This window comes from Gossypium arboreum, chromosome 1 (assembly GCF_025698485.1).
Source record: "Gossypium arboreum isolate Shixiya-1 chromosome 1, ASM2569848v2, whole genome shotgun sequence".
Lineage (NCBI taxonomy): Eukaryota > Viridiplantae > Streptophyta > Magnoliopsida > Malvales > Malvaceae > Gossypium > Gossypium arboreum.
In genome coordinates this window covers 98,532,512-98,548,847 of record NC_069070.1, presented here as the reverse complement: position 1 = coordinate 98,548,847, position 16,336 = coordinate 98,532,512, and the positions used below count along the sequence as shown (strand labels likewise).

Below are 16,336 nucleotides of genomic sequence, written 5' to 3'. Positions count from 1 at the left end.
ATAATCATTTGTATATATATGGTTATTGAGAGGTGTGGAAATGCTTGGCAATGATTAGCCATTGGAATGGTTAATCACGATCATATTTTTGTGCTATGTATGTTAAAGGGCTAGTTGAGTCATGGAAATTATGAAATAGGTAAAGTCTACCTTAAAAGCAGAATCTGAAGCAATGACGATGATGTGAAATTGAAAAATCACTAAAAATAGTAGGAATAGAATTAAATTGTGAATAAATTATGTAATCGAACCTTGATGAATTTACTTTCATAAGAAAGTAACGAAAAGATCATATGAGCCGTATTTTATGAGATGTTTAAGTTTTCGTGAAACAGGGCCAGAGCGAATTCTGGATCCCCTGTTCTGACTTTGGAAATTCATTATAAATAAAACAGAGATAATATAGATTCCTTTTCGAGTCTAGTTTCTTTAGAAACAAACGGCATAAGTATTGAAGCCCTGTACAGGGAGATATCTATGTCGTAATGCATAAAGGTCAGAGTAGTCGAACCCTGAAACAGGTGAGAGTTTAACTAATAAACTGTACTAATTGGCTCGACCAAAAAATCTAGAAAAAAATTTGTGAATTACTCATTTTAGTCCTTATATAGTCCCCAAATTATTTTTAGAGATTTTATTCACTCAATTGAGTCCCTGATATTATGAATATGCTGAAATTTGTGATTTAATAACTGAATTGCTACTGATATATTGTATGATTTGTGAATATTACATTTATACTGATATCGTAATTCTGATAAATTGTTACCAATTTTACTGCTTCTGCCCTACTGAGTACATGTTAAGCCTGTCCATTGCTTCTGTTGAACTGAATATATGTCAAGCATGTCTATTGTTTCTGCACTATTCTATTACAAAAATGTCATATTGCATTGCATGGAGGAAGTAGTGGCAGTTTAATAATATGCAAACATTGGTGGTTCATCCACAACTTACTGATAGTGTAACAGCCTGGTTTAGACCCTAGTCAGAATTTTGGCTTTGGGACCATAAATCTGAGTCAGAGAAATATTTTAATATTATTTTCCATGCTTATAATATGTGAATTAATATGTGTGAAAGTTTCTATAAAAAATTGATCTTTTGTGTACCTAATTTTGATAAAAGGCCCTAATCGCGTAAAATGCAAAAGTTGCAATTTATATGTTAAAAGTGCCTATTTGCTCTGGCTTTTTAATTGCGAGGTCCTTATGTTCTGAATAGACCATTTTAAGATTGAATGGACCATTATGGGCATGTATTAATGAGTTTTCATGAATTAACATTAAGGTTAAAATTGGAAATTGATATTTATGTTAATATTAACAAAAAAAAGCCAAAATTCACGCATTATCATCTTGGTTTGCCGAAATTGAAAGGAAAAGAAAGCATAAAAGCTTGCTAGGGTTCGACTATGGTTTTGGCTTAATTAAGGTATGTATTTTTGATCAGTTTTTTTATAATTTCTATGTTTTTTGTAATCGTTGTCAAGTATTCTATCAATCCCATGTCTCAATTTAAGAAATTGATGAAGATTTTGAGTTGAGCCATTGATGAAATTGTGAGTTTTGTGATGTTAATTATGAAAAATGAAAGGCATGTGTTAGATTAATATGTTTTGTATTTGAATTTTTGATGAATTTGAGTAATTTGGGCTAAATTGTGAAAATGATATTTTCAGGGACTAAAATGTGTAATAAATGAAAGATATGGGCATATATGGACTACATGAATATTCGTCCAAGTATGTGTATAAGGAAATTTTGTGTATTCTGTGATTTTGTTAATTAGGGACTAAAATGTCAAAATGTGATAATATGAGGGCTAATTTATAAAATGCTCTAATTATATGTTTTTGAATTGAATTGAATGATTTAGTGAATAAAGGAGTTAAATTTGAATGTGTATAGATCAAGAACCAAAGAAAATAGAATTAGACCAGGGAAAGTCGAAAGTAGTTGAATAGCAGTTCATTTCTGTTCATTCTCGTACGAGGTAAGTCGATATACAAATAAATGTGTTTGAATTGAATTATTATTGCTTATATGTTAATGACTAGTGATGAATGGCTATTTGAGTTGAAAATAAGAAATTCGAGAAAGTTCTGATAATGTGACGACGCCCGAAAAGTCCCGTATGAACCATAGGAATAGTTAGGATACATATGTCATGACATAGGATTTTGATTTGTGATTTCGTGTAAGACCACATCTGGGACATTGGCATTGATTTGAGATTTACGTGTAAGACCATGTCTGGGACATCGGCATCATATTTAATTTCGTGTAAGACCCTATTTAGGACAGTGGCATCGATATTTGATTACATGTAAGACCATGTCTGGGACGTTGGCATTGTACGAGCTCTCCAAGCTATCTGTGTATCCTATTTGATTCTGTACAGTTCAAAGGAAAATTCGAGAAACGAATGACTATGTGAATGTATATCCAATTCAGGTACATTTGAAATGTATATCATGTTTGAGAATGAAAGGTAAGTATATGTACATTTGTGGTCATATGATATATGTATGAATTATTATTATGAGAATTAGATGTCTTATATGTAAGTGAATTGTGATCAAATGAGCTATATGAGACATATGGATATGTGATTGTATTTTGCCATGAGCTACATGAATGAATTGGTTTAGAATTATGTTATGTGATAAGTTTATTTGTATATGGCTTACTAAGCTTTTGAAAGCTTACTTTGCATGTTTTTCAATTATTTTATAGATTATCGAAGCTACCGGGAGCTGAGGGATCGTCGAGGATCATCACCACACTATCGAACTCTATTTTGGTACCTTTTGAAAATGTGAATATTGAAGTATGGCATGTATAAGCTAGAAGTATTTGAATATGATTTTTTGAAGTGTATATCATGCCATGTGATATGGTTAGATTAAAGTTGCTATTTGTGTGGTTTTTGGTGGTTTTTGTTATATAAGTTATGTTAAGAAATGGTATGTGTTGATGTGCATAAATGGCCTAGTGAGAAATAGTCAATTTGGTAAGTTAGTTATGTGAGTTAGTTATGAAAATGGTATGATTTTGATATGAGAATGGATGTGAAAAATTGAGATAATGACATGTATGAATGAATGAGTTTGTTATGTGATTTTGGTATGTTTTGGTTTGGATAATAAGAATGAAATTGATTGGTGACATTGTGGATTGAATTATGCATGTTTGAGTATGGTTTTGGTTGCTATTTGGTCATGAATTGTGCTTTGATTTTGAATTTGTAGGGATAACCATTAAGGGTGGTAAATTGGCTTTGCAAATAGTCTATTTTTGTCCACACGGGCAGAGACACGGGCGTGTGTCTCAGCCATGTGTGACACACGGTTATGTTACACGACCATGTGTCCCTTGGGGTAGTCATACAATTTAAAGTCAGTCTCGAGCACAGCCTAGACACACGGGCGTGTCTGGTGGCTGTGTGAGGCATACAGCCTTGGCACATAGGCATGTATGGCCATTTCGAAGGGTATACGGGCTAGACACATCGGCGTGTGGTTAGCCGTAAGTCAGTTTCGACCACGGCCAAGGCACACGGGCATGTCTCTGGCTGTGTGGTACAAGTTAGCATGATGCCCTATTTAGCTACAGCTTAGACACACAGGCATGTCTAATGCCGTGTGAGGTACACAGCCTGGTCACACGGGCGTGTGACCTCTGTAATTTTGAAAATTTGTTAAGTTTCTAAGAAATTTTGTATGTGCTTTGTTTAGTCTCAACCCTTTCCTAAAGCATGTTTAAGGTCTCGATGACCTAGGGAAGGGACTTTGAAATGATGTTTGACTATGATGCTATAATGTGTGGATGATATTTGTGAATTGATTATTAAATGTTCTGATATGTCCGGTAATGCCTCATAACCCTAGTTCGGCAATGGATATGAGTTAGGAGTGTTACAGACAGTTTATCTACACACTTTTTAAGTGAAAATACTGGTGGCTTAGCCAAAAAAAAATTTACTGCCAATTTATCTGCAAATTAGTGGTGGTTTATCCACAACACGGTCTATAGGGATGAATGAGTTCTGGAGAACTTTTACTATGAGGTGTAGCAGAGTTGGTTAGAATATTTTTTGATAAACTAAAATTGCATTATCGTTCATAAACATGTACATACAAAACTGTGAATTCTGAAATATCATATTGATGTGTTGATCTGAAAAAAATTGATACTTTGAATTGCTATATTTTTTTGATTATTCTAAGAATTGTTATTTCATACTCTTAGTATAACTTCCTACCTGATGAAGCCCTAGTGTCTGAATACTGTTTATAGATGTAAGGTTTATATAGTAAGTTCTGAGTAGGTAGGTATTAAATTAACTAAGTAAATGAGTCTATGGTTGCACCTTTGGGCAAAGTCTGCATTAGGCGAGCTTGGTGGTTTGGTGGACTCTTCTGAAGAGTATACGCCCCTTTAGCTGTTAGACGAAATGTTAAGGCATTAGTGTTAAGATTTTAATTTGAAAAGAATTGTATGCTTTATTATTATTTTATTATCCTGGTTGAATAATCTGGTTAGACGAATGAGAATTTGGTTAGTATAGGACTAAGTTTCTGTAACTTGTTAGACTCATATTTATGAAGAGAAAGAAGTGCTTAGTCACTAGGAACGAGGGGTTGGGAAGGAAATCAAACTTATCCATTAAGTTTTTCCTTTTGTGTATATTTGTGATGAGTCACTAAACTAACTAAAATCACGACAAAGGCAAGCACACCTATTGAATAATACTATAGCTATGGTGAGTCGAGAATATCGTATCCACGAGGACTAAAAGTACTAGAAATTACTATCTGATTGCGAGGTTTCATGATAGGTTTTAAATATTTATAATTACTCGTTCTTGAACTAACTATTATCGCAATGTAGGCAAGTGTACCTATCGAACAGTAGTATAGTTTTAGCAAGACCGGATTGTCGAACCCAAAGGAACTAAAAGTACTAGTAATGACTGTCTTTTTATTATCTAGCCTAAGAATAAAGAGGTTTTTGTTTTAACTAACTAATTATCTAAACTAAGAGCATACGAGAGAATGGAATTGGGGAATTGCTTTTGGAAAAATCGATTGAATGAAGACAATACCTAAGGAAAAATCCACCTAGACTGTACTTGTTATTCTGGCTTTGAATTGGACGATTTATTCATTTAACTTGTTCCGTAGAGATCCCTAAGTTATGTTATTATCCCTATTCAAGACTAATAACATCTAATCCCTAGATTGAATAACCGAGACTTTTCTCTAATTAACACTCTAGGGTTGCATTAACTTAATCTATGGATCCTCTTATTAGGTTTCACCCTAATCTGGCAAAATCTTGTCACCTTATGTCTATGCACGCAATCAACTCCGCTTAATTATGACAAATGTACTCTTAGATAGGGTCTATTCCTCCTATGAATAAGAGCTTATCTTGAATCGGTATCCTGGGATATCAAAACAAGAATTAAGAACAAGTCAAATATTTATCATACAATTTAGAAAATAATAACAAGATTCGTCTTAGGTTTCATTCCCCATAGGTATTTAGTGGATTTAGTTCATAACTAAATAAGAAAACATCTTAGAATAATAAAGAATACAAAACATAAAGAAAACCTAAAACTCCTGAAGGGGAATTGAGGAGAGATCTTCAGTCTTGATGATGAATCTGACTTCTGAGATGAATCAATCAGCTTTCTTGGAGTAATTCCTTACCCCCTACTCTGTCCTCCCCTTTTCTTCCTCCTCTAGGGTGTATTTATAGGCTTTGGAATACCTAAAAGCCCTCAAAATTAGCCTTTTCCGAATTAGACTCAACTTGGGCTCGGGAAGGACACGCAGTGTGACACGCCTGCAGTGTGCGATTACTTTGGCCGTGCTCGAGCACCTTAAATTGACACGGTCGTGTGGTCTACCTGTGTGATGAGGTCTAGGCCGTGTTGATTTCATACTTTGGCCCATTTTCTCCATTTTTGGCCCGTTTCTCGTTCCTTTCGCTCTCCTATGCTCTTCTAAGTGTAAAACATGAAATTAAAGCATTAGGAACATCGAATTCACCAATTCTAATGGAAAATCATCCATAAAATGTGTTAAACATGAGGTAAAAATATGTATAAATTACGGTTTATCAAATACCCCCACACTTAAGCATTTGCTTGTCCTCAAGCAAAATTCTCAACTCATAATCAAAATAAATTCTTCTCAACTTATAATTTCTATCGATAATATCTCATAATAATCCATAGTTAATCATACATTGAGAATTCAACTAAAAGAACATAAAAGTTTCAAACATTCCAAGTTTAGTATTTAATCATACAAACATAGGTGTCTCTCCTCATTTAAGTAATTACCTTTGATTCAGAATATCATAAAGTTTCACATCCTCACTTATAGATTCACTCGAATCACTCGATGTGTTTAAGGACAATAAATGAAGCACTCAATAGTCAATAATGAAAAGTCATTACCATAGGGTTGCATGAAAATCAAATCTCCACCACTATAATTTAATATGATACATCAGTCAAAAAGGTCTTTAGAGGGTTGTAATGAGGTTTGGTTAGGGGGTGTGGTCACAAGCTGAAGGAAAGGGTTAGAATCGAGATTGAATTGAAAAATTAACTAACTAGAAAAAGAGTTAATCATCACTTGCATACAACAGAGCTTCTTCTCAGACTAAGGAATTTAACTTCTGAAACTTACAAACAGAAGATCACTACTAATATGTATACATATTTTTTTTTAGGAACAAATTAAATTACATAGTAGAATAAAACATAGCTAAGTAACTATTTCAATTCAAATCTCGACAAAAATGGGGCTTAAATTAATTGAGGGGATTTCAACAATAATGGGTTAAAGGTTAATATTAGGGGTAATACAAGAAATGGCTTGTTAGGCTCAAGGGGATTTACTAGGGGTTAATCGTGGAGGTAGGCTTTTCATGGCATGAGTGGGTTAATCCTAAGTGCCTTAATCATTTTGACATATCAAATCAAATGGTGTGGTCTCGACATGCATAATCAAGAAAGTTCTAGAATAACAGTTCAATACTGACGCACTCAAAGCAATAATAAAAATTGAGCATGAAAAGAATTAATAGATGCTCAAAAGGCTCAAAAATCTCACAAATATTATGGCTTTTTGATGTTTAACAACTTGTGAATTCCAACTCAAAGTAATACCTAAACTTTGGGGAAACAACCTAAGATTTTAAATTCTTAAAAATCAACTCATCATGCTTGATTCTCTAATGTCTTAAAGTTTAAACAATCAATGCATAGTTGCCTATGTTTTAATTCAAGATATATCAATCAAAATCATAAATCAATTAAAATTTATCCTAAATATGATATGAAAGCTTTTCAAGAGAACAAGGCAATCATTTAGGGATTTTTCTGATAATGAAAATAATACCCCCCACACTTAAGATGTATATTGCCCACAATGTACAAAGATAGATATTCGAGTATAAAAATAAGATAGGGAGAGAAGTGAAACTTCCTGTATGATGAATTCCTCGAACTGGAGTTCTGGAGAGTAATCGGTTCGAGAGTGGAGGAGGATACTCCAGCGGTCGTAGAGGTTCATTAGGCCATAAGTCTTGCACCAAAAGGATATTATCTCTAGTGGTAGCTATGGTAATGGGCGAGCAGGACATGGCAGTCGTAGAGAACCTTTCCTAGTGGAGTTTTAGTTCCTATGTGATGATGAGCTTAAGAGCTCTATATAACTGTGATATAATCAGGAACTTTTTAGGGATATTAGGAAGAATAATTACTCAATAAGAAATAACCGAACTTAATAATTAAATATAAAATTTCTAAAATCTTATCAAAATAAAAAGTAGTTTTAATAAAAATTAAAAACATGAAATAATAAATAAATGTTTTTAAACATCTTCATCGCTAGATGGTTCGCGAGGTGGGATTGGCGATGAGATGTGGAGGTGCTGACAAATCTGTTGTAGAGTACCATCAATGTTGTCAAATCATTAAAAACACTGCTGCTCGAATCGAGTGAGGCACTTAGAGATGTCAGCATATGAAGCCGCCACATGAACTGGACGAGAGGGTGGTGGTGGCTGAGTTGGTGGGTCCTCGTGCTGTGGGGGGAGATCATCAAGAATGTCCTCGTAGGCCTCTTTCTCAGTAGATTGGGTGAGACGATATTGGGGAGGGTAGGTTCCTCGGCGGCTCTCGATCATCCTCATGCTAAGCATGCTCGAGATGCCTTGTGGGGACATCTAGCCGATGAGGGTGAGGGATGATTCTTGGGCCGCGGTGTTGAAGAGCCCGAAGTGTCGCGCCAGTCGAGTCACGTAGGGGCTAATGGAGATGACCCCCTTCCTATGCCACTCCGTATGGTGTTGAATTGCGAGGGCAATGAAGTAGGCAAGGTCAATGACGTGCCTGTGTGACATACACCATAAGAAGTAGGCATTGTGAGTGTTGACGACACCAGTGCTGTCTCGCCTCCCTGTAATCGTATGAGCTAAAATGGCGTGGAGGCACCTCGGGGATGGTGGGAGAACTGATGTGTTGGAGCGGTTAGGATTGTAGGGGGCTGTGCCAGGGGCCAAAGTGTGCTAGCACTTTGAGGGAGAAAAGTGTATGTGGTGAGTGAGAGCATGTAGTTCATTTTCCTCCTTGAACTCGTCCGTATATAAGCCTAGTGCAGCACCGAACTCTGGATGCTTAGCTGGCAGACTAACCCACCTAGGCAAAACAGCACCGTGCCGGGATCATCATAGTTTGTCATTACGGTCTGGAGATGGAACGTTAAGATAGTTCTATCGTGAGCTCGAGGTATGTTGGTTCGATGATCCCAAAAAATAGCTCCCAAGGGTCGGTGGTTAAGAGGGCCCGAATTGCATTAGCCAACTGAACTTATTCTATGGTGGTCCAGTCGATGCAGCGGCCCACAATTAAAGGTCGGGCCCGAAGTAGCTAGAAAAGTTCTTCCTAGGGCCTACGGGGAAACTATAGGAAGGGGTAACGAATTTTCGCGGTTAAACCCGCAGAAGATGATGCTCCCTTCCATTTCTTGGAAGCTGGGACAGTAGCCTTTTTACCACATGAAGATGATATGGTACCTGCGATTAGATTCATCAAGTCATCTTGATGGGTGGTCAAAGTAAAACAAATTCAAATCTTAAAAATCATATTCAAGCCTCAACCACTAAAACTAACTAAAAACGATAAGTTCAATGGTATACTTTTGTGGCACTAGCATGTTGATATAAGTAAAATGGAAAAGAATGGAATGCACATTACTACATGAATGAATAGAACTGTCAATACAAAAGGCATGATTATTTCAACTATCCTAACCACGGATATTCATTTCTAACTAATTAAATTGGGTAGATAAATCATGTAATGAGTAGGAATTTGGACATGAAAAGGATGATGACTTGTCCTATAAATGAAATTTGTGTGATAGAAAAATAAAAATGACATGAAAAATATAGACTACTAAGATGAATAGCATTATAAATAAGTGTAATTAAAGGGGAAAGAGTAAACAAACGCTAGAAAAGGGAGAATGGACGTCAAAAATGAAGTTGGAGGCGGTGCACGGGCGTGGCAGGGAGGCCGTGTGAACTTGCAATTGCTAGGGTTAGGGTTTTTGAATGGGGAAGAAAGTGAATAGTGCAGGGTATTTATAGATTTTGGGCCACACGGCCATGGCACACGCCCGTGTTTCCCAATTTCTGCCTGTGTGATTCGCGAATTTCGAATTTGGGCACATCTAACATTTAGTACACGCCCGTGTTCCTTGGGCGTGTGGGTACACACGGCCTTGTCACACGACCGTGTCTAGCTTTGTTCACTTCTCCCACACCCGTGTGGGAAATCCCCACGTCCGTTTCAATCTAACAGGTTCGACCACAGGTGTGAGACACGGGCGTGTTGCATGCCCGTGCTAGTTTCTCAGTTTCAACCACGAGTCTTCCACACAGGCGTGTCGCACGCCCATGTTGTTTTGGCAGGATCGTAGCCCGTGTTTGGGGAAATCCTTACCTTGTTTTCACACGGCCATATGCACACCCGTGTGCTTGGCTGTGTCTCTATGGAAAACCTATGTTCGAGAGCTCCGTTAGTAAGTTAGATGTTGAAGACTAGATTTTTAAAGAAGTTAATATAGTTAGTGCTCGGGTTGCCTTCCGAGGAGCGCTTATTTATAGTTTAAGCTTGACTTACCTCTCTGTTGAATGATCATGGTGGTTCGAGGAGTTTATACTCCTCATTCCTGCTATCAATCTTAAAATAGGGTTTTAAACGGGTGTTGTTTACCTTAAAAGTGCCGAACTTCAGATGACTCACCTCCACCGTACCGAATGGAAAAATGTTTAGTATCGTAAGAGGGATTTCTTCATTCGGTGTGGTAGTGACAATGTGGGAATCTGCAGCATCTAATAAGACTTTATCTCCAATTTTAAGTTGATTTGGAAAGGTATCAAGCTCGTCTTGGCGTAGTTTCAGTATATCGTGTGTTCTCGGTTTATGTGTTCGCCATTCATCTAGCTCCTCTATTTGTAACCTTCGTTCTTCATGGATAGATCCTTTACTATTGTTTGAGAGTAGCTCATGTACTTCTTTCAGACTTATCTCCTGCAAAGTGGGTTGTATCATGTGGTCAATTTTAATAGAATGGTTTAGACGATTACCTTAAATTTTCGATGTGTTGTCAGAATTGCGAGCTTGAACGGTGAGTGTTTCGTCTCCTACGCGAAGCGTGAGTTCACCTGTGCCAACATCAATAATTGTTTTTGCAGTTGCTAAAAAGGGCCTTCCCAGAATTAAAGGAGTGTTGCTATCCTCTTCTATGTCTAAAACAATGAAGTCAACGAGAAATATAAATTTATCGATTTTTACTAGCACATCTTCAATAATACCCCTAGGAAATCTTATAGTTTTATCTGCTAGTTGAATGCTCATCCTAGTCTGTTTGGGTTTCCCGAGACCTAGTTGCTTAAATATTTTGCAAGGCATGACGTTGATATTAGCCCCTAAATAAGCTAATGCATTATTAACATCTAAACTACCAACTAAGCAGGAAATCGTAAAACTCCCTGGATCTTTTAGTTTATTCTGTAACACCCCGAACCCGAGACCGTCGCCGGAGTCGAACACGAGGTGTTAACAGACTTCAAACCACTTATTGAGAATTTTCCAGACAAGCTGCCAATCTGTGTACTAGTCGCTTCAAAAATCATAACTTGAGTTTTACAACTCGAAAATCAGTTTTGTAATTTTTTCCTGAAACTAGACTCATATGTCCATCTACATATTGTTTTCTAGAATTTTTGGTCAAGCCAATTAGTACAGTTTATTAGTTAAAGTCTCCCATGTTATAGGGGTCGACTACACTGACCTTCGTGCGTTACAACTGGAATAACTCCCTGTGTAGGGATTCAATACTGATTCCGTTTGTTTCTATAGAAACTAAACTTAAAGAGGAATTTATAAATATGTGGTATGACTCCTAATTATCTCTGGTTAATTTATAATGAATTTTCAAAGTCGGAATAGGGAATCCAGAAACTGTTCTGGCCCTGTCTCACGAAATCTTAGATATCTCTTAAAATACAGCTCATATGGTCGTTTTGTTTCATCCATATGAAAATAGACCCATCAAGCTTCGAGTACATAATTTTTTTAGCTATTAATTCCACTTATACTATTTTTAGTGATTTTTCGATCTCATATCACTGCTACCGTCCGCAACAGTTACTGCAATAGACTATGCCAATTTCATGAATCCTTCTTAGCCTTACTAATCATCCATCATACGTGACACAAATTATGGCCACCTTATCAAAATTAAGGTTTCTAAGACTCGTGGCTATAGATTCTAGCATCCCACTCAAACGACCACATAGGCCATTTTCACATGGCTTAAAGTTTACAACCCAAAATTTAACAAAACAAAATAGCCCATACATGCCAAATGTTCTCCTAAGTTGACTAAGAAGACAATACCAAAAATTGCTCATGGGTGTGATGACTTCGTTGTGATTCTGAACACCCAAAAGGAGACGAGTCCAAGAAACCTAAAATGGGTGACAAGAAAACACCGAGTGAGTTTATAACTCGAGAAGTCATAAGCATTCCACAACCATCCATTAATACAATTATCATAAAATGAAATAATGAAACAAGGTCAAGTGTTCCACCATACCGAACTATACCATAGTTCCTTAGATCTTCGGATCAATCTCATACCAAGTCATACATTTACATTTCATATCTGTTCAATAGGATATTTGAAGCAATTTCCATACATCATTTCATTTCCGCAACAATCATGCAATCAAATGAACTTTCATCTATTCCACGATACCTTATTTACGGAATGCAATTGAAATCATCACATAGATTTAAATCTTACCAACTCCACCCGAGCATGAACATAGCATCTATTAGCCATGAACTCAAGGTACTTACTCTTTCCGCTGTCCATACTCATCTCGATGAAGTCACACCTCCATATAAATGTTCAATCGGAGATATGTGTAGAGTTCGCACACATAGTGCTTAATACTCAATCACGCACACTTAGTGCCATGTGATTCAAGCCCGCACACATAGTGCCATATAGTCCAAACTCGCACACTTAGTGCCATACATTACAAGCTCGCACACTCAGTGCCAATCTCGTCCCGTACACATCTATTTCTCGCACACTTAGTGCCGAAGCAAACTTCCTACACATTTCACTATCTCTTTTACGTTCAACAATATCATCTTTTCATACACATACATTTGTATATATTTCATATCATTAAACACAATTGCATAGATATTACAATCATTTAAGCAATATCAAATATATGCTTAATGACTTACCTTGTGTTGGGTAAAATAGTCCAAGTCGGCTACTCGATGACCTTCGTCTTTCCCTTGCTTGATTCTCCTTCTTTAACTCCTTGAGCTTAATCAATAAATCAACTAGTTTAACCCTCTTGCTAAACATTCATAATTCAATTACACATGCATATGTATGTTTGTATATTCGCAACCATCCTCACTTATTACCCATTTGGTCAACAATCTAAGCCAAGATAAGGCTTCAATATGGTTGCCTCTAACCGAATACATGCACACCAATCTACTTCCTTTGGCCGAATATGCATGTCTATGTTGAGGCCAATTTTACACTTAATACTACACAAAAAAACAGCATACATTTTCCTAATTAACGATTACATATTGTAGCTCTATACACATCTCTCATTTATTTCATAACCGAAACAACATCACAAGCAAATATACACCTTAAAATAGTATATATGTCATACCAATTCATCATGTGCAAACATATATTCATGTAGGTGCAATGGCTGAATTATCAAGTGGCTTATATCCAAATATATACACATATCCAAAGCTTAAATCTTACTTACCATGCAACATGCATGAATCATACTTATGGATATAACATGGCCGAATACCACAACACCATACCGTTTCAGTTTGGTCATGGTTAAACAAAGAACTTAGTATCTCATTCAAAAATGCTAAAAGAAAATCTAAGAATCCTCAATCCACCATCACATGTATCATTATCAAGCTTGATATTTAGCATGCAATGGCATTAACACCATATTCACTTTGGCCGAATTTCATTCCCATGACATAACAAAGATTTGAACCATGGGCTAACAAGAACATCAAGCTAGCAACTAAAATATACATGAATCTCATGGCAAAACATCAAACTTACCTTAATCTAGGTACAAGTATGGCCAAACCTCCTCCTAAACCTCTTCCAAACCAACATGAAACAAGAATTCCTTCCTTCTTCCTTAGAATTTTCAGCCTAAAGGAAATGAAAATGATGAACAAAAATTCTTCTTTCTTTCTCCACATTCACGGCAATGGGCATGCATGAGACCATTTTTTCTTTTTTTTTTGTTCCTTTCATTATTAAATTCCCATGCTCACTATTTTATTTTTTTCTTACATACACCATTGTCCCAACATGTTTTATGACATGTTTTACCCATAATCTCTTGTCATGGCCGGCCACTAGCTATTAGGGGGAAATTTGACATGCAAGTCCTCCCTTGACTACATGCACTATTAGGTCCTTATAGATTAGCCTATCACTTTTCCAAAGTGTCACACAAGTCCTACTAACTGAATTCACATGCTATCAGCTAAATCGAAGCCTGAAATTTTCACACATTCATAATTACATATTCTAGACAATAAATATTACGTTCAAACATTTCGGTGACTCAGTTTAGCGGTCCCGAAACCACTTCCCGACTAGGGTCAATTTTGGGCTGTCACATATTCGGTAGCTTATTTTTCAGAATAGCTGAGCACACTGCGTTTAGCTCGACATGCGATGCCTTGTCCAACTTTCACTTATTTGCTAAAAGCTCTTTTAAGAATTTCATTGCATTTGGCATCTGCGATAGGGCTTTAATAAATGGTAAGTTAATATGTAATTTTTTTAAGAGTTTAAGGAATTTACCAAATTATTCATTTGAACGATCTTTCCTCGTCGCGTTGGGGTATGGCACACAAGGTTTATATTTGACATTCACCGTTTTGTTTTTATTGTTATCTACCTCACTTTGACCCTTGCTTACCCCAGTTTCTTGCCTCGGTTCTGGTTCAGGCTCAAAAACTCCTTCTTTATCTTGAATATTAATTGCGTTGAGCTATTCCCTTGGGTTGGGTTCAGTATTACTTGGCAAGCTACCTTGTGGTAGTCCAGAAATTAGTTTGGAAAGCTGGCCTATCTGAGTTTCAAGCCCTTCGATCGACGCTTGTTGATTTTTAAGTGCTATCTCGGTGTACTGGAAATGAGTTTCTGACACTGAAATAAACTTTGAGAGCATCTCTTCAAGGTTCGGCTTCTTTTCCTGTTGGTAGGGTGGTTGTTGGTAGCCTGGAGGTGGTTGTGGTCTTTGATTTCCTTGACCACTCCACGAGAAATTGGGGTGGTTCCTCTAACCTGCATTGTAAGTGTTACTATATGGATTGTTTTGAGGTCAAGGATTATTATCCATGTAGTTTAATTGCTCGTTATCCATGTTGTGGCCATAAGGTTGGCATTCTGAATGGCTTGTTCCACCTCCACTTGCTTCGCACTGCATTACTGGGTGAACTTGAGAAGCACTAAGAAAACCATCAATCTTTTTATTTAAGAGTTCTACCTAATTAAAGAGCATGGTGACCGAATCAACGTTATAAACGCCAGCTGTTTTTGTTGGCTTTATCCTCATGACTTGCCACTGATAGTTATTCAGTGACATCTCCTCAATAAACTCATAGGCATCTTTAGGTGTTTTATTATTGATGGTTCCGCCAGCAGCTGTGTCAACCATTTGTCGAGTCGAAGGATTCAGACCATTGTGGAATGTTTGTACTTGGAGCCAAAGCGGTAACCCATGGTAAGGGCACCTTTTCAAAAGGTCCTTGTATCTCTCCCATGCATCGTAGAGTGTTTCTAATCCATCTGCACAAAAGAAGTGATATCATTACGTAATTTAGCCGTTTTAACCGGCGGAAAATATGTTAGTAAAAAATTTTCGATCATTTGTTCCCAAGTAGTAATTGACCCTCGTGGTAACGAGTTCAACCACTGTTTAGCTTTGTTCCTCAATGAAAAAGGGAATAACCGAAGACGAATGGCATCATCAGAAACACCATTAATTTTAAATGTATCGCATAGTTCTAAGAAGTTGGCTAAATGAGCATTGGGATCCTTATCCTGCAAACCATCAAACTGAACAAATTGGCGTATCATTTGAATAGTGTTAGGTTTTAATTCAAAAGTATTTGCAGCTACAGTAGGTCTAACTATGCTCGATTCAGTTCCTGTTAAAGAAGGTTTAGCATAATCATACATAGTGCATGGAGTAGGATTTTGATTAACCGCAATTGCAGGAGGTAGCTGATTGCCTTGGTTTTCAGCCATCTCTTTGGTTGGGGGTTGAGTATCGTCTTCTTGCTCGTTCTCTGTGTATCTTAAGCTTTGCCTTATTTCTATTTGATTTCTACAAACTGTACGATCGATTTCTTCGTCAAAAAGTAATGGTCCTGACGGATTTCTTCTAGTCATAGACTATAAAAACCTGCCAAGAGAAGGAAAAAGTAAATTAATAAATAATAATAATAAATTAAAGTGCACGAAAAAATAAATGGCTAAAGTAATAAAAATTGAGTGTTCCTAATATTTCAGTTCCCCGACAACGGCGCCAAAAACTTGATCGTGAGGTTTCATGATAGGTTTTAAATATTTATAATTACTCGTTCTTAAGCTAACTATTATCGCGATGTAGGCAATGTACCTATCGAACAG

The 16,336-nt window shown here is 36.7% G+C and overlaps 1 non-coding gene across 1 annotated transcript; it reads left to right on the top strand.

Annotated features, from left to right (window-relative positions):
• The first annotated feature begins 15,417 nt into the window (after positions 1–15,417).
• On the top strand, positions 15,418–15,523 carry LOC128281558 (small nucleolar RNA R71). The gene has a single exon (XR_008271791.1). It is a non-coding gene; the product is annotated as a small nucleolar RNA R71 (small nucleolar RNA).
• Positions 15,524–16,336: the final 813 nt, after the last annotated feature.